Here is a 23,602-nt window from a genome sequence, read left to right as displayed (position 1 = left end):
ACCTACCCCCTCACTCCCCCCTCCCCCCCTTCCCCCCTCCCCCCCTCCCTCACCCTCCCCTCCTCCCTCCACACCTCCCTCCTCCCCCTTCCCTCCCTCCCCTCCTCCCGGTTACAATGGAAACCCTACGAGGACGGGCCCAACGGGGAAAGAGTGGTACTGGGAAAAGGGGAGAGCCCCCTCCCTCCCCCCTCCCTCCCCCTACCCCCCCTCCCCTCTCCCCCTCCCTCCCCCCTCCCTCCCCCCTCACCCCTACCCCCTCACTCCCCCCTCCCCCCCTTCCCCCCTCCCCTCCCCTCCCTCCCCCTCCCCTCCTCCCTCCACACCTCCCTCCTCCCTCCCTCCCCCTTCCCTCCCTCCCCTCCTCCCGGTTACAATGGAAACCCTACGAGGACGGGCCCAACGGGGAAAGAGGAGTACTGGGAAAAGGGGAGGTCCCCCTCCCTCCCCCCTTCCCCCTCCCCTCCCCCCTCCCCTCTCCCTCCCCCTCCCCCCTACCCCCCTCCCTCCCCTCCCCCCTCCCTCCCCTCCCCTCCTCCCTCCACACCTCCCTCCTCCCTCCCTCCCCCTTCCCGCCCTCCCCTCCTCCCGGTTACAATGGAAACCCTACGAGGACGGGCCCAACGGGGAAAGAGGGGTACTGGGAAAAGGGGAGGTCCCCCTCCCTCCCTCCCCCCTACCCACCTCCCTCCCCTCTCCCTCCCCCCCTTCCCTCCTCCCTTCCCCCCTCCCCTCCCCCCTCCCATCCCCCCCTCTCCCCCCTCCCTCCCCTACCCCCCTCCCTCCCCTCTCCCTCCCCCCTCCCCTCCTCCCCTCCCCTCCTCCCTCCCCCTTCCCTCCCCCAACCCTCCCCCTTTCCTCCCCTCCCGGTTACAATGGAAACCCTACGAGGACGGGCCCAACGGGCCCACTTGGTCTAGTATACTACTAAAACTCAGATCTTGTTTATAAATGTTTTGTATCTGGGTTTGTTTATATATCAGTGATTCCGGCAAAACGGTAAATCGTGGCGCCACGGTTTTTGCACCGCCTTGATCACCAACCTCCCGGCTGACCGGCCGCGATATTTTCATTTAATTTGTTCGTATGTTTTTAAAGATACAGAGGTTTTAAAGCGCTGCCCCCCCCCCTTATTGAAGTTTCTATAGGGGGCGCTGCGGTGTGGATTTAGTCTTCAGCGTGTGATGTCACAATGGACAAGCAGCTGCTATTGGGTGTCTGCTCTTTACAAATTTACATCTTTTTATTTTTAACCTTTTTTTTCAAGGTCTTCAGCTTGTGACGTCACAATGCTTGTGTGAGATGGTTGCGACATTGTAGCGAAAGGCAACTGATTGTTTTTTAAAGTTGTGTTTTTTATTGCAAGTCATTTAACATACACAGATCAGCATGGGGCCCCTATGCTCTTGTGCCACCGGGGCAAGTGTTTCGAAAAAAGAAAGGGGAGGTCCCCCTTCCCCCCTCAACCCCTTCCTCCCCCCTCCCCTCCCTTCCCCCCTCCCCTCACCCCCTCCCTCCCCCTCCCCTCCTCCATCCACACCTCCCTCCTCCCTCCCTCCCCCTTCCCTCCCTCCCCTCCCGGTTACAATGGAAACCCTACGAGGACGGGCCCAACGGGGAAAGAGGGGTACTGGGAAAAGGGGAGGTCCCCCTCCCTCCCCCCTTCCCCCCTCCCCTCCCACCTCCCCCTCCCTCCCCCCCACCCCCCCTCTCCCTCCCCCTCCCCCCTCCCCTCCCCCCCTCCCTCCCCTCCCCCTCCCCCATCCCCCCTTCCCCCCTCCCCTCCCCCCTCCCTCCCCCTCCCCTCCTCCCTCCCTCCCTCCCCCTCCCCTCCCCCTCCACACCTCCCTCCTCCCTTCCCTCCCCCCACTCCCCTCCCGGTTACAATGGAAACCCTACGAGGACGGGCCCAACGGGGAAAGAGGGGTACTGGGAAAAGGGGAGGTCCCCCTCCCTTCCCTTTCCCCCCTCCCCTCCCCCTCCCTCCCCCCCTACCCCCTCCCCCTCCCCTCCTCCCTCCACACCTCCTTCCTCCCTCCCTTCCCCTTCCCTCCCTCCCCTCCTCCCGGTTACAATGGAAACCCTACGAGGACGGGCCCAACGGGGAAGGAGGGGTACTGGGAAAAGTGGAGGTCCCCCTCCCTCCCCCCTTCCCACCTCCCCTCCCTCCCCCCTACCCCTCTCCCTCCCCACCTACCCCTCTCCCTCCCCCCCTACCCCTCTCCCTCCCCCTCCCCCCCTTCCCCCTCCCCCACTCCCTTCCCCTCCCCCCTCCCTCCCCCTCCCCCCCCACCCCCCTCCCTCCCCTTCCCCACCCCTCCCCTCCCTCCCCCTCCCCTCCTCCCTCCACACCTCCCTCCTACCTCCCTCCCCCTTCCCTCCCTCCCCTCCTCCCGGTTACAATGGAAACCCTACGAGGACGGACCCAACGGGGAAAGAGGGGTACTGGGAAAAGGGGAGGTCCCCCTCCCTCCCCCCTTCCCCCTCCCCTCCCCCCTCCCTCCCCCTTACCCCTCCCTTCCCCCCTCCCCTCCCCCCCTCCCTCCCCCTCCCCTCCTCCATCCACACCTCCCTCCTCCCTCCCTCCCCCTTCCCTCCCTCCCCTCCCGGTTACAATGGAAACCCTACGAGGACGGGCCCAACGGGGAAAGAGGGGTACTGGGAAAAGGGGAGGTCCCCCTCCCTCCCCCTCCCTCCCCCCCACCCCCCCTCTCCCTCCCCCCTCCCCTCCCCCCCTCCCTCCCCTCCCCCCTCCCCCATCCCCCCTTCCCCCCTCCCCTCCCCCCTCCCTCCCCCTCCCCCTCCCCTCCTCCCTCCCTCCCCCTTCCCTCCCCCCACCCTCCCCCTTCCCTCCCCCCACCCTCCCCCTTCCCTCCCCCCCACTCCCCTCCCGTTTACAATGTAAACCCAACGAGGACGGGCCCAACGGGCACACTTGTGCTAGTCTGATCTTGTAGCTTTGTATATATATTCCACTGATGTCGGCTGAATACGGCAATGCCGGCAAAACGGTGAACCGTAGCGCCTTAATCAGCATGCGGTTCGCTGCTGGAAAATGATATTTTTATTTAATTCGGACGCATAGTTTTTAAGTTACAGAGGTTTAAAAGCGTTGCCCCCCCTGATTTATCGAAGTTTTGACAGAAGGGGGGCGCTGCGCTGCGGATTTATTCTTCATTGTGATGTCACAATGCCCCTGTGAGATGAACTCGAGCAGACCCCCCTTCCCCCCCCCGTGGTATTCAGCGTGTGACGTCACAATGCCCCTGTGCCCCTCCCTCCCCCTTCCCCCCTCCCCCTCCCCTACCTCCCCCCTCCCTCCCCCTACCCCCCTTCCCCTCTCCCTCCCCCCTTCCCCCCTCCCCCCTTTCCCCCCTCCCCCCCTTTCCGCCCTCCCCTTCCCCCCTCCCTCCCCTCCTCCCTCCCTCCCCCTTCCCTCCCTCCCCTCCTCCCGGGTTACAATGGAATCCCTACGAGGACGGGCCCAACGGGGAAAGAGGGGTACTGGGAAAAGGGGAGAGCCCCCTCCCTCCCCCCTTCCCCCTCCCATCCCCCCTCCCTCCCCCCTCCCTCCTCCTCCCCCCTCCCCCCCCCCCTCCCCTCTCCCCCTCCCTACCCCCTCCCTCCCCCTCCCCCCTACCCCCTCACTCCCCCCTTCCCCTCTCCCTCCCCCCTCCCCCCTTCCCCCTTTCCCCCCTCCCCCCTTTCCGCCCTCCCCTTCCCCCCTCCCTCCCCTCCTCCCTCCCTCCCCCTTCCCTCCCTCCCCTCCTCCCGGTTACAATGGAATCCCTACGAGGACGGGCCCAACGGGGAAAGAGGGGTACTGGGAAAAGGGGAGGTCCCCCTCCCCCTTCCCCCCTCCCTCCCACCTCCCTCAACAAAGAATGCTGTTTATTTTAAAGTAAAATAGACCCCTCTCCTCTCTCCCCCCCTCTCCTCTCCTCTCTCCCCCCTCTCCTCTCCTCTCTCCCCCCCTCTCCTCTCCTCTCTCCCCCCCTCCTCCTCTCCCCCCCCTCCCCCCCCTTCCCCCTCCCCCCCTTCCCCCCCCCTTCCCCCCCTACCCCCCCTCTCCCCCCCTCCCCTCCCCCCCTCCTCTCCCCCCCCTCCTCTCCCCGAAGCGGAAGTGTAGTCGCCGTCGCCTCTCCCGCTGTTTGATTTCATTTATAACAAAGACATTTATTTAAAATTAGGAATGTGATTTTCATTAAGTTTGATTTTATTTATTTTAAAAAAGCTGCTGCTCTATAGATAAGTTTATTTCCTTTTCAACAAAGAACGCTGTTTATTTTAAAGTAAAAACGCGGTTTTTTTCATTGGGTTTCAGCCTCCCTGTTAGCGCCCGATTGGTTGGGTCTTTACGTGGGGTACAGTGATTGGCTCCACCATCCCTGTTAGCACCCGATTGGCTGGGTCTCTAGGTGGGGTGCAGTGATTGGCTCCACCCTCCCTGTTAGCGCCCGATTGGCTGGGTCTCTACGTGGGGTGCAGTGATTGGCTCCACCCTCCCTGTTAGCGCCCGATTGGCTGGGTCTCTACGTGGGGTGCAGTGATTGGCTCCAACCTCACACTCGATGTGGGTGGAGCAGTTGATTTGAACTGACACCAACTGCCGTAACCAACAGTCCACCGTGCTGCTGCTGGTTGAGGACAGGCTCCAGCATCGCTCAGGAGGGCAGTTTAATCCAAATACAGAAAGAATATTTATAGATAAGTTTCTTATCATTTCCAACAGAAAAATTACATTTATTTTAAACGGTACGAGATTTCAATTGCATTTAATTTTATTTTTAAAAAAAGATAAAAGACAGAGATTTCATAGATAAGTTTACTTTCTTTTTTAACAAAAGAACATTTATTTCACATAAGTTTAATTTCATTTATAACAAAGACATAAGCTGCTGCTCTATAGATAAGTTTAATTTCTTTTTCAACAAAGGATGCTGTTTATTTTAAAGTAAAATAGGCCCCTCTCCTCTCTCCCCCCCTCTCCTCTCCTCTCTCCCCTCTCCTCTCCCCCCTCTCCTCTCCTCTCCCCCCTCTCCTCTCCCCCCTCTCCCCTCTCCTCCCCTCTCTCCTCTCCTCTCCTCTCCCCCCTCTCCCCTCCCCCCCTCTCCTCTCCCCCTCTCCTCTCCCCTCCCTCCCCCCTCCCTCCCCCCTCCCTCCCCCTCCCCCCCCCTACCCCCCCTCCCCTCTCCCCCTCCCTCTCCCCCTCCCTCCCCCCTCCCCCCCCTCCCTCACCCCTACCCCCTCACTCCCCCCCTTCCCCCCTCCCCTCCCCCCCTCCCTCCCCCTCCCCTCCTCCCTCCACACCTCCCTCCTCCCTCTCTCCCCCTTCCCTCCCTCCCCTCCTCCCGGTTACAATGGAAACCCTACGAGGACGGGCCCAACGGGGAAAGAGGGGTACTGGGAAAAGGGGAGGTCCCCCTCCCCCCTCCCTCCCACCCCCTCCCCTCCCCTCTCCCTCCCCTTCCCCCCACCTCTGCCCCCTTCCTCCCCCCCCTCCTCTCCCCCCCTCCTCTTCCCCCCTCTCCTCTCCCCCCCTCTCCTCTCCCCCCCTCTCCTCTCCCCCCCTCTCCTCTCCCCCCCTCTCCTCTCCCCCTTCCCTCCCCCCTCCCCCTCCCTTCCCCCCTCCCTTTCCCCTCCCTTCCCCCCCTTCCCCCCTCCCTTACACCCTCCCTCCCCCTCTCCTCCCCTCTCCCCCCTCCCTCCCTCCCCACTCTCCTCTCCTCCCTACCTCATCCCTCCCTCCCTCCCTTCCCCGCAGCGCTGACCGCCGGGAAGTGTAGTCGCCGTCGCCTCTCCCGCTTCTGCTCTATAGATAAGATTAATTTCTTTTTCAACAAAGAATGCTGTTTATTTTAAAGTAAAATAGACACCTCTCCTCTCTCCCCCCCTCTCCTCTCCTCTCTCCCCCCTCTCCTCTCCTCTCCCCCCTCTCCTCTCCCCTCTCCTCTCCCCCCTCTCCTCTCCCCCTCCACTCTTTCCTCTCCCCTCCCCCCCTCTCCTCTCCCCCCTCCTCTCCCCCTCCTCCCCCCCTCCTCCTCTCCCCCCCTCCTCCTCTCCCCCCCTCCTCCTCTCCCCCTCCCTCCTCTCCCCCTCCCTCCTCTCCCCCTCCCTCCTCCCCCCTCCCTCCTCCCCCCCTCCCTCCTCCCCCCCTCCCCACCTTCCCCCCATCACCCCTTCACCCCTCCCCCCCCTCCCCCCCTCCCCCCCTCCTCTCCCCCCCCTCCTCTCCCCCTCCTCCTCTCCCCGAAGCGGAAGTGTAGTCGCCGTCGCCTCTCCCGCTATTTTAAAGTAAAAACGCGGTTTTTTTCATTGGGTTTCACCCTCCCTGTTAGCGCCCGATTGGTTGGGTCTTTACGTGGTACCTCCCCTCCTCCCTCCCTCCCCCTTCCCTCCCTCCCCTCCTCCCGGTTACAATGGAAACCCTACGAGGACGGGCCCAACGGGGAAAGAGGGGTACTGGGAAAAGGGGAGTTCCCCCATCCTCCCCCCTTCCCCCCTCCCTCCCCCCTCCCTCCACCTCCCCCCTTCCCCCCCTTCCCCCCTCCCCTCCCCCCCTTTCCCTCCCCTCATCCCTCCACACCTCCCTCCTCCCTCCCTCCCCCTCCCTCCCCGCCTCCCGGTTACAATGGAAACCCTACGAGGACGGGCACAACGGGGAAAGAGGGGTACTGGGAAAACAGGTGGTCCCCCTCCCCCCTCCTTCCCCCCTCCACCCCTACCCCCTTCCCTCCCCTCTCCCTCCCCCTTTCCCCCCTCTCCTCCCCCTCCCCTCCCTCCCCCTCCCCTCCTCCCTCCACTCCTCCCTCCCTCCCCGCCTCCCGGTTACAATGGAAACCCTACAAGGACGGGCACAACGGGGAAAGAGGGGTACTGGGAAAAGGGGAGGTCCTCCTCCCTCCCCCCCTTCCCTCCCCCCTTCCCCCCTCCCCCTTCCCCCCTCCCCTCCCTCCCCTCCCTCCCCCCTCCCTCCCCCTCCCCCCAACCCCCTCCCTCCCCTCTCCCTCCCCCTCCCCTCCCCTCCCCCCTCCCATCCCACAACGGGGAAAGAGGGGTACTGGGAAAACAGGTGGTCCCCCTCCCCCCTCCCTCCACCCTCCCTCCCCGCCTCCCGGTTACAATGGAAACCCTACGAGGACGGGCCCAACGGGCCCACTTTGTCTAGTCTATATCTATCTATATACTACTAAAACTCTGCGGTCCAACATTCCGTATGTATGTGTGTATGTGTGTATATACGGAAGATTCCGAAGAATTTCTGTCCATAACTTACAAACCCTGCTCCTCCCAGACGGTACACCAAAGCGCTACGATTTTTGTACCGCCATATTCACCATTAACATGGGCAACTATTGTAAGTACTTTCGTTCAAATTGAAGCTACCTTTTTAAAGCTAGAGAGATATTAAAGTTTAAATTTTCATTTCTAACACTTTTCTTGAAGGGGCCAAACCCTACTCCTCCCAGACGGTACACCAAAGCGCTACGATTTTTGTACCGCCGTATTCACCATTAACATGGGCAACTATTGTAAGTACTTTCGTTCAAATTGAAGCTACCTTTTTAAAGCTAGAGATATTAAAGTTTAAATTTTTCATTTCTAACCCTTTTCTTGAAGGGGCTTCAGCGCGTGATGTCACAATGGCACCCGTGCACCAATGAGAGATCAGCTCGCGATGGACAAGCGGCTGCTATTGGGTGTTTACTACTTTAAATTTACATAATTTTTTTTCTGACTTTTTTTTCCAAGGTCTTCAGCTTGTGACGTCACAATGCTTGTGTGAGATGTTGCAACATTGTTGCGAAAAGCAACTGCCAGTTTTTTAAAGTTGTGCGAGTCACTTAACATACACAGATCAGCATGGGGCCCCTATTCCCTCCCTCCCCCCCTTCCCCCCTCAACCCCTTCCTCCCCACTCCTTCCCACCTCCACCCCCCCTCCCTCCCCCCCTTCCCCCCTCCCCTCCCCCCTCCCTCCCCCTCCACCCTCCACACCTCCCTCCCCCTTCCCTCCCTCCCCTCCTCCCGGTTACAATGGAAACCCTACGAGGACGGGCCCAACGGGGAAAGAGGGGTACTGGGAAAAGGGGAGGTCCCCCTCACTCCCCCCTTCCCCATCCCATCCCCCCTCCCTCCCCTCTCCCGCCCCCTTCCCCCCCTCCCCTTCCCCCCTCCCTCCCCTCCTCCCTCCACACCTCCCTCCTCCCTCCCTCCCCTTCCCTCCCTCCCATCCTCCCAATGCTTGTGTGAGATGGTTGCAACATTGTTTCGAAAAGCAACTGACAGAAGCACTAAGTAGCCGCGAATGTTTCAAAACCAGCACTTAACCGCGAATGTTTTTTAAAAAAGCACTTAACCGCGAATGTTTCAAAACAAGCAATTAAAAAGCACTTTTTTTTTTAAAGTATTTTTTTTTATTCCAAGAGAATGGGGGGGGTCTGAAAATGGGGACTGGGGAGGGGGACAACAGGGGTCGTTGCGGTGGGGGCTTGGTGGTGGGGGAAAAAGGGGTACTGGGAAAAGGGGAGGTCCCACTTCCCCCTCAACCTCTTCCTCCCCCCTCCTTCCCACCTCCATCCCCACTCTCTCCCCCCTCAATCCCAACCTCCATCACCACTCAGCCCCTAACTCACCCCTCCCTCCTTCCCTCCCTCCTTCCCTCCATCCGACCCTCCCCCACTCCCTCCACCCTTCCACCCCTCTCCCCCTCCTTCCACCCTCCCTCCCCCCCTCCCGGTTACAATGGAAACCCTACGGGGACGGGCCCAACGGGGAAAGAGGGGTACTGGGAAAAGGGGAGGTCCCCTCCCTCCCCCCTTCCCCCTCCCCTCCCCCCTCCCCTCTCCCTCCCCTCCCCCCTCCCCTCTCCCTCCCCTCTCCCTCCCCCTCCCTCCCCCTCCCCCCTACCCCCTCCCTCCCCTCCCCCTCCCTCCCCTCCCCTCCTCCCTCCACACCTCCCTCCACACCTCCCTCCTCCCTCCCTCCCCCCCTCCCGGTTACAATGGAAACCCTACGGGGACGGGCCCAACGGGGAAAGAGGAGTACTGGGAAAAGGGGAGGTCCCCCTCCCTCCCCCCTTCCCCCTCCCCTCCCCATCCCCTCTCCCTCCCCCTCCCCCCTACCCCCCTCCCTCCCCTCCCCCCTCCCTCCCCTCCCCTCCTCCCTCCACACCTCCCTCCTCCCTCCCTCCCCCTACCCGCCCTCCCCTCCTCACGGTTACAATGGAAACCCTACGAGGACGGGCCCAACGGGGAAAGAGGGGTACTGGGAAAAGGGGAGGTCCCCCTCCCTCCCTCCCCCCTACCCACCTCCCTCCCCTCTCCCTCCCCCCTTCCCTCCTCCCTTCCCTCCTCCCTTCCCCCCTCCCCTCCCCCCTCCCATCCCCCCCTCTCCCCCTCCCTCCCCCCTATCCCCCTCCCTCCCCTCTCCCTCCCCCCACCCCCCCTCCCCTCCCCCCCTCCCTCCCCTCCTCCCTCCCCCTTCCCTCCCCCAACCCTCCCCCTTTCCTCCCCTCCCGGTTACAATGGAAACCCTACGAGGACGGGCCCAACGGGCCCACTCGGTCTAGTATAATACTAAAACTCTGCGGTCCAACATTCCGTATGTATATGTGTATGTACGCAAAGATTCCGAAGAGTTTCTGTCCATAACTTACAAACCCTACTCCTCCCTGACGGTACACCAAAGCGCTACGATTTTTGTACCGCCATATTCACCATTAACATGGGCAACTATTGTAAGTACTTTCGTTCAAATTGAAGCTGCCTTTTTAAAGCTAGAGAGATATTAAAGTTTAATTTTCATTTCTAACCCTTTTCTTGAAGGGGCTTCAGCGCGTGATGTCACAATGGCACCCGTGCACCAATGAGAGATCAGCTCGGTTTTAAATTTACATCTTCAGCTTGTGACGTCACAATGCTTGTGTGAGATTGTTGCAACATTGTTGCGAAAGGCAACTGCCAGTTTTTTAAAGTTGTGCAAGTCACTTAACATACACAGATCAGCATGGGGCCCCTATTCCCTCCCTCCCCCCCCTTCCCCCCTCAACCCCTTCCTCCCCACTCCTTCCCACCTCCATCCCCACTCCCTCCACCCCTCCTCCCCAACTCCCTCCCCACCTCCCTCACCCCTCCTCCCCTAACTCCCCCCCCTCCCTCCTTCCCTCCATCCCTCCCCCCCTCCCTCCACCCTTCCATCCCTCTCCCCCTCCCCCCTCCTTCCACCCTCCCTCCCCCCTTCTGGTTACAAAGGAAACCCTACGGGGACGGGCCCAACGGGGAAAGAGGGGTACTGGGAAAAGGGGAGGTCCCCCTCCCTCCCCTCCCCTCCCCCTCCCCCCTAACCCTCTCCCTCCCCCTTCCCCCTCCCCTCCTCCCTCCACACCTCCCTCCTCCCTCCCTCCCCTCCTCCCGGTTACAATGGAAACCCTACGAGGACGGGCCCAACGGGGAAAGAGGGGTACTGGGAAAAGGGGAGGTCCCCCTCCCTCCCCCCTTCCCCCATCCCATCCCCCCTCCCTCTCCTCTCCCTCCCCCTTCCCCCCGTTCCCCCCTCCCCTTCCCCCATCCCTCCACACCTCTCTCCTCCCTCCCTCCCCTTCCCTCCCTCCCATCCTCCCAATGCTTGTTTGAGATGGGTGCTACATTGTTTCGAAAAGCACCACTAACAGATCGCAGTGAGAAGCACTATGTGACCGCGAATGTTTCAAAACAAGCACTTAAAAAGCACTTATCTTTTTTTAAAGTATTTTTTTTAATTGCAAGTCACTTAACATACACAGATCAGCATTGGGCCCCTATGCTCGTGGGCCACCGGGGCAAGTGTTTCCCGGTTACAATGGAAACCCTACGGGGACGGGCCCAACGGGGAAAGAGGGGTACTGGGAAAAGGGGAGATCCCCCTCCCTCCCCTCCCCCCTACTCCCTCCCCCCTTCCCCCCTCCCCTTCACCCCTCCCCTCCCCCCTCCCTCCCCCTCCCCTCCTCCCTCCACACCTCCCTCCCTCCCCCCTCCCGGTTACAATGGAAACCCTATGAGGACGGGCCCAACGGGGAAAGAGGGGTACTGGGAAAAGGGGAGGTCCCCCTTCCCCCCTCAACCCCTTCATCCCCCCTCCTTCCCACCTCCATCCCCACTCCCTCCCCCCCTCCTCCCCCTCCCTCCCCAACTCCCTCCCCCCTAACTCCCCCCTCCCTCCTTCCCTCCCTCCCCAATCCCTCCCCCCCTCCCTCCACCCTTCCATCCCTCTCCCCCCTCCTTCCACCCTCCCTCCCCCCCTCCCGGTTACAATTGAAACCCTACGAGGACCGGCCCAACGGGGAAAGAGGAGTACTGGGAAAAGGGGAGGTCCCCCTCCCTCCCCCCTTCCCCTCCCCCCTACCCCCCTCCCTCCCCTCCCCCCTCCCTCCCCTCCCCTCCTCCCTCCACACCTCCCTCCTCCCTCCCTCCCCCTTCCCGCCCTCCCCTCCTCCCGGTTACAATGGAAACCCTACGAGGACGGGCCCAACGGGGAAAGAGGGGTACTGGGAAAAGGGGAGGTCCCCCTCCCTCCCCCCTACCCACCTCCCTCCCCTCTCCCTCCCCCCTTTCCCTCCTCCCTTCCCCCCTCCCCTCCCCCTCCCATCCCCCCCTCTCCCCCTCCCTCCCCCCTACCCCCTCCATCCCCTCTCCCTCCCCCCTCCCCTCCCCCCCTCCCCTCCCCTCCTCCCTCCCCCTTCCCTCCCCCAACCCTCCCCCTTTCCTCCCCTCCCGGTTACAATGGAAACCCTACGAGGACGGGCCCAACGGGCCCACTCGGTCTAGTATACTACTAAAACTCAGATCTTGTGTTATATATATATATAACACTGATGTCGGCTGAATACGGCAATTCCGGCAAAACGGTGAACCGTAGCGCCACGATTTTTGTACCGCCTTAATCAGCATGCGGTTCGCTGCTGGAAAATGATATTTTTATTTAATTCGGACGCATATTTTTTAAGTTACAGAGGTTTAAAAGTGCTGCCCCCCCTGATTTATCGAAGTTTTGACAGAAGGGGGGCGCTGCGGTGCGGATTGTGATGTCACAATGCCCCTGTGAGATGGACTCGAGCTGACCCCCCTTCCCCCCCCCAGCGGTATTCAGCGTGTGACGTCACAATGCCCCTGTGCTACATTGTTGCGAAGAGCTGTCAAGTCAAGTCCATTTTATTTGTATAGCACATTTAAAAACAACCCACGTTGACCAAAGTGCTGTACATCTGATTAGGTACTAAGGAAAAAATGAAACATACAGTGGCACGCAAACAGTTCACAGCGCCTCCTCAATGAGCCTCAAACGCTAGGGAGTAGAAATAGGTTTTGAGCCTGGACTTAAAGGAGTCGATGGAGGGGGCAGTTCTGATGGGGAGAGGGATGCTCTTTCCACCCTCCCCCTCTCTCCCTCCCCCCTCCCCCCTTTCCCCCCTCCCCCCCTTTCCGCCCTCCCCTTCCACCCTCCCCTCCCCTCCCCCCTCCCTCCCCCTTCCCTCCCCCCACTCCCCTTCCCCCTTCCCCCTCCCCTCCTCCCTCCACACCTCCCTCCTCCCCCCCTCCCCCTTCCCTCCCTCCCCTTCTCCCGGTTACAATGTAAACCCTACGAGGACGGGCACAATGGGGAAAGAGGGGTACTGGGAAAAGGGGAGGTCCCCCTCCCTCCGCCCTTCCCCTCCCCCCTCCCTCCCCCTCCCCCTCTCTCCCTCCCCCTCCCCCTCTCTCCCTCCCCCCTTCCCCCCCTCCCCTTCCCCCCCTCCCCTCCCCTACCCCCTCCCTCCCCCTCCCCTCCTCCCTCCACACCTCTCTCTCTCCCCCTTCCCTCCCTCCCCTCCTCCCGGTTACAATGGAAACCCTACGAGGACGGGCCCAACGGGCACACTTGAGATGGGTGCTACAGTGAGAAGCACTATGTGACCGCGAATGTTTCAAAACAAGCACTTAAAAAGCACTTATCTCTTTTTAAAGTATATTTTTTTATTGCAAGTCACTTAACATACACAGATCAGCATTGGGCCCATATGCTCGTGGGCCACCGGGGCAAGTGTTTCGAAAAAAGCACTGAGAGTGTGTATGGGGAGAGAGAGAATGGGGGGGGGGGTCTGTGAATGGGGACTGGGGACAACAGGGGTCGTTGCGGAGGGGGCTTGGTGGTGGGGGAAAGAGGGGTACTGGGAAAAGGGGAGGTCCCACTTCCCCCATCAACCCCTTCCTCCCCCCTCCTTCCCACCTCCATCCCCACTCCCTCCCCCCCTCCCTCCCCCCTCAATCCCAACCTCCATCACCACTCAGCCCCTAACTCCCCCCCTCCCTCCTTCCCTCCATCCCACCCTCCCCCACTCCCTCCCCCCTCCCTCCACCATTCCATCCCTCTCCCCCTCCCCCCTCCTTCCACCATCCCTCCACCCCTCCCGGTTACAATGGAAACCCTACAGGGACGGGCCCAACGGGGAAAGAGGGGTACTGGGAAAAGGGGAGATCCCCCTCCCTCCCCCCTTCCCCCTCCCTCCCCCCTCCCCCCTACCCCCCCTCCCCTCTCCCCCTCCCTCCCCCTACCCCTTCACTCCCCCCTTCCCCCCTCCCCTCCCTCCCCCCTCCTCCCTCCCTCCCCCTTCCCTCCCTCCCCTCCTCCCGGTTACAATGGAAACCCTACGAGGACGGGCCCAACGGGGAAAGAGGGGTACTGGGAAAAGGGGAGATCCCCCTCCCTCCCTCCCCCCTCCCCTCTCCCCCTCCCTCCCCCTACCCCTTCACTCCCCCCTTCCCCCCTCCCCTCCCTCCTCCCCCCTTCCCCCCCTCCCCTCCCCCTCCCCTCCCCTCCTCCCTCCACGCCTCCCTCCTCCCTCCCTCCCCCTCCCCTCCCTCCCCTCCTCCCGGTTACAATGGAAACCCTACGAGCACGGGCCCAATGGGGAAAGAGGGGTACTGGGAAAAGGGGAGGTCCCCCTCCCTCCCCCCTCACTCCCTTCTCCCTCCCCCTCCCTCCCCCTCCCCTTCCCCCCTCCCTCCCCTTCCCCCCTCCCCTCCCTCCCTCTCCCCCCTACCCCCTTCCCTCCCCTCTCCCTCCCTCCCTTCCCCCCTCCCCTCCCCCCCTCCCTCCCCCTCCCCTCCCCCCTCCACACCTCCCTACTCCCTCCCTCCCCCTTCCCTACCCCCACTCCCCTCCCGGTTACAATGGAAACCCTACGAGGACGGGCCCAACGGGCACACTTGTTCTAGTATACTATTAAAACTCACTTCTTGTTTATAAATATGTTTGTATCCTGGGTTTGTGTATATATCAGTGATTGCGGCAAAACTGTAAACCGTCGCGTCACGGTTTTTGCACCGCCTTGATCACCAACCTCCCGTCTGACCGGCCGCGATATTTTCATTTAATTTGGTCATATATTTTTTAAGTTACAGAGGTTTTAAAGCGCTGCCCCCCCTGATTTATCGAAGTTTTGACAGAAGGGGGGCGCTGCGGTGCGGATTAATCTTCATTGTGATGTCACAATGCCCCTGTGCCAAGCAGCTGCTATTGGGTGTCTGCTCTTTACAAATTTACATTTTTTGATTTTTAACTTTTTTTTCCAAGGTCTTCAGCTTGTGACGTCACAATGCTTGTGCTACATTGTTGCGAAAAGCAAATGGTTGTTTTTTAAAGTTGTGTTTTTAATTGCAAGTCACTTAACATACACAGATCAGCATGGGGCCCCTATGCTCGTGGGCCACCGGGGCAAGTGTTACGAAAAAAGAAAGGGGAGGTCCCCCTTCCCCCCTCAACCCCTTCCTCCCCACTCCTTCCCACCTCCATCCCCACTCCCCCCCCCCCCCTCCTCCCCAACTCCCTCCCCATCCCTCCCCACCTCCCTCACCCCTCGGGGACGGGCCCAACGGGGAAAGAGGGGTACTGGGAAAAGGAGAGGTCCCCCTCCCTCCCCCCTTCCCCCTCCCTCCCCCCTCCCTCCCCCTCCCTCCACCTCCCCCCCTTCCCCCCTTCCCCTCCCACCCCTTCCCCCCTCCCCTCCCCTCCATCCCCCTCCCCTCCTCCATCCCTCCCCCCTCCCTCCCCACCTCCCGGTTACAATGGAAACCCTACGAGGACGGGCCCAACGGGGAAAGAGGGGTACTGGGAAAAGGGGAGGTCCCCCTCCCCCCTTCCCTCCCCCCTCCCACCACCTTCCCCCCCTTCTCCCCTCCCCCCCTTCTCCCCTCCCCCCTTCTCCCCTCCCCCCCTTCCCTCCCCTCCTCCCTCCACACCTCCCTCCTCCCTCCCTCCCCGCCTCCCGGTTACAATGGAAACCCTACGAGGACGGGCCCAACGGGGAAAGAGGGGTACTGGGAAAACGGGTGGTCCCCCTCCCTCCCCCTTCCCCCTCCCTCCCCCTCCCCCCTACCCACTCCCTCCCCTCTCCCTCCCCCTCCCCCCTCCCTCCTCCTACCTCCCCCTCCACACCTCCCTCCTCCCTTCCCTCCCCCCCACTCCCCTCCCGGTTACAATGGAAACGCTACGAGGACGGGCCCAACGGGGAAAGAGGGGTACTGGGAAAAGAGGAGGTCCCCCTCTCTCCCCCTCCCCTCCTACCCCCTCCCCTCCTACCCCCCTCCCTCCCCTCTCCCTACCCCCTCCCCCCCTCCCCTCCCCCTCGCCCTCCCCTCCTCCCTCCACTCCTCCCTCCCTCCCCCTTCCCTCCCTCTCCTCCTCCCGGTTACAATGGAAACCCTACGAGGACGGGCCCAACGGGGAAAGAGGGGTACTGGGAAAAGGGGAGGTCCCCCTCCCTCCCTCCCTCCCTCCCCTCTCCCTCCCCCCTTCCCCCCTCCCCCCTTCCCCCCCTTCCCCCTCCCCCCCTTCCCCCCTCCCCCCCTTCCCCCCTCCCCTCCCCCCCTCCCTCCTCCCTCCCTCCCCCTTCCCTCCCCCCCACTCCCCTCCCGGTTACAATGGAAACCCTACGAGGACGGGCCCAACGGGCACACTTGTGCTAGTCTCCTTTAAACATTGCCTCACGTACCTTAAAGTTACGCCCTCTAGTGTTTGACATTTCCACCATGGGGGAAATGTTCCGATCCTCCCCCTCTGAGAGTGTCTCAGATACTTGACTTGGACACTGACAGTGTCCTACCGCACAAAAGAAGGCCATTCAGCCCACCAAGTCTGGGTTAGCCCATTGAAAGAGCTCACCAAGTCGGGAGACCAAGTGCCAGTTTGCTTTTGGTGGGTTGTGATGGAGAGAGTTAGCAGGTTCATATTTCTGGGTGTTAACATCACAGAACATCAGACCTGAGCCGAACGCATAGATGTAATCTGGAAGATGGCATGGCAAAGGACACAAGGTGCTGGAGTAACTCAGCGGGTCAAGCAACATCGCTGGAGAACATGGACAGGTGACGATTCGGGTTGAGACCCTTCTTCAGGTTCTCGGCCCAAAACAGCACTTTGTGTCCTTTTGTATATTAACCAGCCTCTGCAGTTCTTTGTTTCTCCAAGAAGCCACGCCAGTGCCTCGACTTTCTTAGAAGTTTAAGGAGATTTGGCATGTTTTCAATTACCCCAACAAACCTCCACAAATGCACTCTAGAAATTGCTCTGACTGGTGGCAACACAGTCATAAACGCACAATCCCTGGATGATTTCAATTGCACTCCTCTCTGAGTCAAACAATGGGTTCAAAATGGAGATACATTTTTGAAAGATCAACAAACTGGTCTAATGTACGGGACCAAAAGCAACCACTGCACATAAAGGGCATGATCCCTCTCTGGTTTTGTGAGCTGGTTGCATGTGAACTCGCTGCTCCTGTTATCTCCTGTTCCAAATGTTTTTTTGGCAGTGAAATCCTTAAGGAAATCCTGAGGAATTGAAAGAAGGGTCAGACAGCATGAGATCTCTCGAATTCCTTGTTCAAACAGTTGCCAAAGTTAAAAGGTTCCAAATCCATGCCAAACTAAGTTTGGGAGTATAGATTCTACTCGTTGCTCCATGTGGGCTCTTTAGTTTAATCAGTTTAATGGTCGACCTGTTGAATTTAATCCTCAAACTCTGCCACAAGAAGCACATCAGGGGGACCGTCCTGTCCCAAGTGTGACATGTGTGGGTCATGCGCCCTCTGGTGTTGCTAGATAAAACTTCGCTTATCACCGGCCAATAAATCCTTGGCAAAAATGTTTGTGCATACAAGAGAGTGTTTAATTGTCAGATACAGTGGGACTGGAACAATGAAATAATTGCTTGCTGCATATTTACAGTCAGTATAAGGCAAACAACATAACAAAAAGGATGGACACAAGGCGCTGGAGTAACTGAACAGGTCAGGCAGCATCTCTGGAGGAAAAGGATCAGCAACATTTCTTCAGACCCGAAACGTCACCTATTCCTTTTTCTCCAGAGATGCTGCCTGACCCGCTGAGTTACTCCAGCATTTTGTGTCTATCTTTGGTATAAAGCAGCATCTGCAGTTCTTTGTTTCCATAACAAAAAGGGACTCAGTATGTCAATGAATACTCTCTTGAACTTCTACAGGTGTACGGATGCTGGGTTTACCAAGGAAAGACACAAAATTCTGGAGTAACTCAGCAGTTCAGGCAGCATCCCTGGAGAACATGGTTTGTTCAGATTGAATTCTTCAGATTGAAGAACTGTCCTGACCTGAAATGTCACCAATCCATAATCATAGGTGACGTTTTGGGTCGGGATCCTGCTTGAATCTGAAGAAGGGTCCTGACCAGAAATGTTGCCTATCCATGTTCTGCAGGGATGCTGCCTGACCTGCTCTGTTACTTCAGCATTTTGATTCTGGCCTTACCTAGTTCCTGTGTCATGGAGTGGCTTTGGAAGTGCAGTCACTAATGCCGGAAATACAGTAACCCATTTGTTCTCGGTAAGATCCCAATAATCGTGTTGAGGTAAACTAGTGCATCATTTTTTTGTGAATTTCATTGGATGTCACTGGCAATGTGTTAAGGACATAGATCCCATGTTCCACAACAACCGGGACTACCTGTGAAAGTGCCTGTTGACTTGCAGTGCTCTCTGGAAAATCCTGAAATGGGATGTGACAGGCTTTACAGAAAGGCAAATCTATATTCCTTTTGTCAGGCAAAATTGGACACCATATCTTTATCTGAAGGGTCCCGACCAGAAACGCCATCTGTCCATTCCCTCCACAGATGCTGCCTGACCCGCTGTGTTTCTTCAACTCTGTTTGCTGGTACAACCAGCCAACTTAATTCACACCCCAGTTCAAATCTGAGTCGAATTTCATTGCTTAAATATGAAACTATAATAATAATAATAATATATTTATTTTATATAGCGCCTTAACACATGCACAAAGCGCTTTACAAATACAATTAACATAGAAACAAACAGACAAACAGACAAACTATCCTGACGGAAAAGCGGCGAATAATCAACGCCAGCGTCCTCTCACGTCAGGGTCCGGCAGTAGACATTAAAGAACACAAGACACACAGATACAATTTTTTTAAACTATGGTGGCAGAAACTCAGCAGCACATCGGGCCGAAGGGCCTGTACCTGCACTCTCAAACTCCATGACTCTAATTGTAAAAAGCAAGCTCAAACAAAAAGCGATGCGACTGTGTTGTAAATGCCCTCTGAGAGATGATTACTGTTCAGGGCAGTGGGGAGAGATTCCCTGTCCTCCTTCAAATAGCACCGTGAGAAAATCCAGCAGCAGATGCCCGGTGCTTCATTTTCACATCAGGTCCAAAACTCATCAGCTGAAACATTGCAGCATTGCCAATCTCTGCTGGGGCATCAAACCAGATCTTTAAGCTCAGTTAAAAGCAGAAAATGTTGGAAGTGCGTCAGGCTCTGGAGTGCCAAGGACATTTTTATTTGTTGTTTTTTTTTGTGAACGTTCAAACCTTGTGTTCGTTCTCTGGACTGATTCAGAAGTGAGTGTGGGCTTGCTTCTTCACCGCTCCCTCGGGACCAAGAATGATTCCCTTCCACTCTGGTGCTGTGGGTTCTGAGGTGACTCACTAGGTCGACGTGGGAACCTCGACTCTCCCACAGATGATAGGGTGGCTGGATGGGTAGTCCCTGCAGCTGCCTACACCCACTCCGTGGACTCCAAGTTGAGAAGCAAATGATGTTATTGAAGACCTCAAGTCTATGGAGCAGTCATGGCCAGCGTTTCCCAGGACTCTATGGTGGTGAACACAAAAAGCATGAGTAAATCAGCGGGTCAGGCAGCATGTCAGGAGAGAAGGAATGGGTGACGTTTTGGGTCGAGACCCTTCTTCAGTCTGAAGAAGGGTCTCGACCCTTTAAACGTCACCCATTCCTTCTCTCCTGAGATGCTGCCTGAATCGCTGAGTTACTCCAGCTTTTTGTGTCTACCTTCGATTTAAACCAGCATCTCAAATTCTTTTTCCTCCATGGTGGTGAGCTTGGCCCCGACGTCCTGCGGGTCGAGAGAGCCACAGGTGATGATGGACGCAAGGTAGGTAGGAGAGGGACCAGGGTATTGCCTCCACCCCCATCAAGGTCGGTTGCAGGAGGCTTCCGTCGCGAAGCAGCGGTGGTCGGGTGAGGAGAGGGTCGTCGGTGCTACCTCAGGCAGTACATTCCAGGCACCTACCATCCTCTGTATATATGCCCTGCATATCTTCTTTAAACTTACTCCCTCTCACCTTAAATCTATCCGCTCTGATATTTGATCTTTCCACACTGGGAAAAGACTCTAACGGCCTACCTTATTATCTATGTCGCTCATAATTATATCAAGTCCTCCCTCAGCTTCCAGAAAAAGCAATCTAAGTTTGACCAACTTCTCGTGTCTAATACCCTCTGATCCAGACTGTAAGCTAGTGAACCTAAAACACAAAGTGTTGGAAGAATTCAGCGGATCAGGCAGAAGAGGAAATGGACATTTCGGGTCTGGACCTTTTTTCACACACTTAGAATAGTTTCTGCCTTTGCCCCCACCCCTCCCATCTCAGTGTGCACCCATTTCTCCCACTACCTCCCACAACCCCAGTCAGCCTGCTCATTTCCCCCCTGTACGCTCCTCTCCCATCCTCAAGTCCATTTTTTTCCGTTTATCCCTTCTTTCGTCTGCCCACCCCACTTTCCTTTTCCACTCATTTCTCTTCGTCTCCTCTTCCCTCCTTACTCATTTTGTCTCATTTTCTCCTCTCGCCTTTGTCATTTACTCCACCAATATGTCAATCAATCCCCTCACCTACATCAACTTATCATTTGCCAGCTTTGCCCCACTCCAACGTCTCTTTACCAGCATTCCCCCCCCCCCCCCGTCTGAAGAAGGTCCCTAGCCGAAACATCATCTGTCCATTCCCTCCACTGATGCTGTTCAAGATTCCAGCATCTGCAGTCTCTTGCGTCCTCAAGGAACCTTCAACCCTCCTAACACCAGGTGGTGCAGTTGCCCCTCTCAACATCTCCTCCCTGCTTCAGTGATGCACCAGCCATGTTTTGCACCTTTAAAAACTATTTTTATTGCTGTGTAATAATTATATTAGTGTTTGGTTTATTTTATTTTACTGAGCCTGTTTCAACCAGAAAATTAATTGATTCACTTGTGTAGGAATGAACTGCAGATGCTGGTTTGCACCGAAGATAGACACAAAATGCTGAAGTAACTCAGCGGGGCAGGCAGCATCTCTGGAGAGAAGGAATGGGTGTAGGAAGGAACTGCAGATGCTGGTTTATGTAGGAAGGAACTGATTCTGTTATTTTTAAAAATCGGTTGGCAAAGTGGCGCAGCTGGTAGAGCTGCTGCCACACAGCGCCAGAGACCCAGGTTTAATCCTGACCTCTGTCTGTGTGGAGATTGCACGTTCTCCCTGTGACCGCATGAGTTTCCTCCGGGTGCTCAGGTTTCCTCCCACATCCAAAAGACATGCAGGTTTGGAGGTTAATTGGCCACTGTAAATCGAGGAGGGGGGGGGGGGGAGGGAGAGGGGGGGAGGAAGAGAGGGGGAAGGGGGGAAGTGAGAGGAGGGGAGGGAGAGAGAGGGAGGGAGAGTGGGGGGGAGGGAGAGTGGGGGGGAGGAGAGGGGGGGAGGGAGAGGGGGGGGAGGGAGAGGGGGGGGAGGAAGGGGAGGATAGGGGGCTGTCGGGGATAGGGGTGGATGGACCGCTCTGAGCTGAAGCACCCGCCCTTTACCTGAGTGACGCTCGCTTTGTCCAAGAGCAGCAGCGCCCACTGCTGACGTCCGCGCGGTAACTTTGTATCGAGGCGCAGGGGCGGCGGTTGCGTCCTGTCCCCGTTCACTGGCTGATTGACAGAAACGGCGTCCAATAGTAAACGGGTGCGTCAGGCTCAGGTCCCACCCACCGTCCAACAGGAAGCAGACACTGGGTGTTCATGGGCGATTGAAGAGCAGTCCCATCCAATAGCAGCCGGGCATGGAGCGCTCGCCCCGCCTCCTTCCGCGATCCCGGCCAATCAACGCCGGCTCAGGCGGGTTCAGGCCGTCGATTGGCTGAGCTGAGCGCTGATGATTGACGTTCCCTTGACCAATAGTAATGAGAGACGTCGCCCACGTGCCGGCGCACGGGTGAGTGACGGCAGCACTGACCAATAGCAAGGCGGGTGAGGGGAGGAGGCCGTCGTTCTATTGGTGTATCCGGTGGTCCCTCGCCCACCGGTGAGAAGGGGCGGGGTCTGGGTTCAGGGCGGCCAATCAGCGCGGGCTGTCGGCGGAGGGAGGGAGGGACGGACGGTGTGAGGGAGAACGAGCGAGGGAGGGAGCGAGTGAGCGGCTGGTGGAGCGGAGCCGAGCCACCAAGGTAGGGTAGGCATGGGGAGAGGGAGCAGAGGAGGCTGCGGGCTGGGCTGGGGGCGCGGGGCTCTGCCGGCGGGAGGAGGAGGGAATGGTTCGCCTCCCCCACCCACGGCACCAGTCTGGCCCGGCCCGGCGTCACCTCAGTCCGCCCCGTGATCGTGATCGGAATCGCGACGCTCGATCCGCCGCCTGCCGCGCTCCGTATCCCTCCCGCGCTCCGTATCCCTCCCGCGCTTCGGCCACCCCCCACACACACACACACACACACACACACTCTACCCACCCGCATTTGTATCTCTCCCTCCATCCCCCACCGCGCAAATTGTACCCCCTCCCCATCACATCCCATTCTCCTCCCCGTTCACCACCCGCATCCCAGCCCGTCTCTTCCCAACCCCTCCTCCACACAAACTGTACCCCCTCCCTCACCCCCCCCCACACAATCTATACCCTCTCCCTCACCCCCCCACACAATCTATACCCTTCCTCATCCCCACACACACAAACTGTACCGCCTCCCTCACCCCCACACACAATCTATACCCTCTCCCTCACCCCCCCACACAATCTATACCCTTCCTCATCCCCACACACACAAACTGTACCGCCTCCCTCACCCCCACACACAATCTATACCCTCCCTCACCAATCTATACTCTCTCCCTCACCTCCCCCACACAATCTATACCCTCCGTCACCCACCCCCCACACAATCTATACCCTCCCTCACCAATCTATACACTCTCCCTCATCTCCCCACACACAATCTATACCCTCCCTCACCCCTACACCAATCTACCCTCCCTCACCCCCAACACACAATCTATACCCTCCCTCACCAATCTATACCCTCTCCCTCACCCCCCCACACATAATCTTTACCCTCTCCCTCACCCCCATACACAATCTATACCCTCAACCCACTGTCACAATCTACCCTCCCTCACCCCCCCACACATAATCTTTACCCTCTCCCTCACCCCCCCACACAATCTATACCCGCCCTCACCCCCCAGACCAATCTATACCTTCCCTCACCCGCACACACAATACCTTCCCTCACCCGCACACACACAATCTATACCCTCTCTCACCCCCACACACAATCTTTACCCTCTTCCTCAACCCTCTGCCAGAATCTCTACACCCTCCCTCACAAATTGTACCCCTCGCCTCACCATTCTCTGCTCCCTTCCCCTATTCAACCCGCTCCTTCACCTCCGCTCACTGTCACCCAGCTGGTACCCCCTTCCCAACCATTCTTTACCCCCCTCCCCCACCATTTTTTACCTCCCCTATCCCAACATTTTTTTACCCCCTCCCCCACCATTCTTTACCCCTCTCCCTACCAGTCTTTACCCTCCCCCTCCCCACCATTCTTTACCCTCCCCCTCCCCACCATTCTTTACCCTCCCCCTCCCCACCATTCTTTACCCCCCCTCCCCCACCATTCTTTACCCCCCTCCCCACCATTCTTTCCGCCCCCCTCCCCACCATTCCTTACCACCCTCCCCCACCATTCCTTACCCCCCTCCCCACCATTCTTTACCCCCCCCTCCCCACCATTCTTTACCCCCCCCACCATTTTTTACCCTCCCACCATTCTTTACCTCCCTTCACCACCATTCTTTACTTCCCCCCCTCCCCACCATTCTTTACCCCCCTCCCCCACCATTCCTTACCCCCCTCCCCCACCATTCCTTACCCCCCTCCCCCACCATTCCTTACCCCCCCTCCCCCACCACTCTTTACCCCCCCTCCCCCACCACTCTTTACCCCCCTCCCCACCACTCTTTACCCCCCCCTCCCCCACCACTCTTTACCCCCCTCT

General features: G+C 58.6%; 1 protein-coding gene across 3 annotated transcripts in view; it reads left to right on the top strand.

Annotated features, from left to right (window-relative positions):
• far1 (fatty acyl CoA reductase 1) overlaps positions 1-23,602 on the top strand; it is a 161,281-nt gene that overhangs the window by 56,247 nt on the left and 81,432 nt on the right. For 2 of the 3 annotated variants that reach the window (XM_078415245.1, XM_078415243.1), the window contains exon 1: positions 21,673-21,775. The exons of the other annotated variant lie outside the window; for it this stretch is intronic. The gene's annotated coding sequence lies outside the window, so the exon portion shown is untranslated. Of the gene's footprint in view, positions 1-21,672; positions 21,776-23,602 lie in introns of those variants that run through there. 3 annotated transcript variants of the gene reach the window in all.

Source organism: Rhinoraja longicauda, chromosome 18 (genome assembly GCF_053455715.1).
Source record: "Rhinoraja longicauda isolate Sanriku21f chromosome 18, sRhiLon1.1, whole genome shotgun sequence".
Taxonomy (NCBI): Eukaryota; Metazoa; Chordata; class Chondrichthyes; order Rajiformes; family Arhynchobatidae; genus Rhinoraja; species Rhinoraja longicauda.
This window is presented reverse-complemented; position numbering and strand designations above follow the sequence as displayed.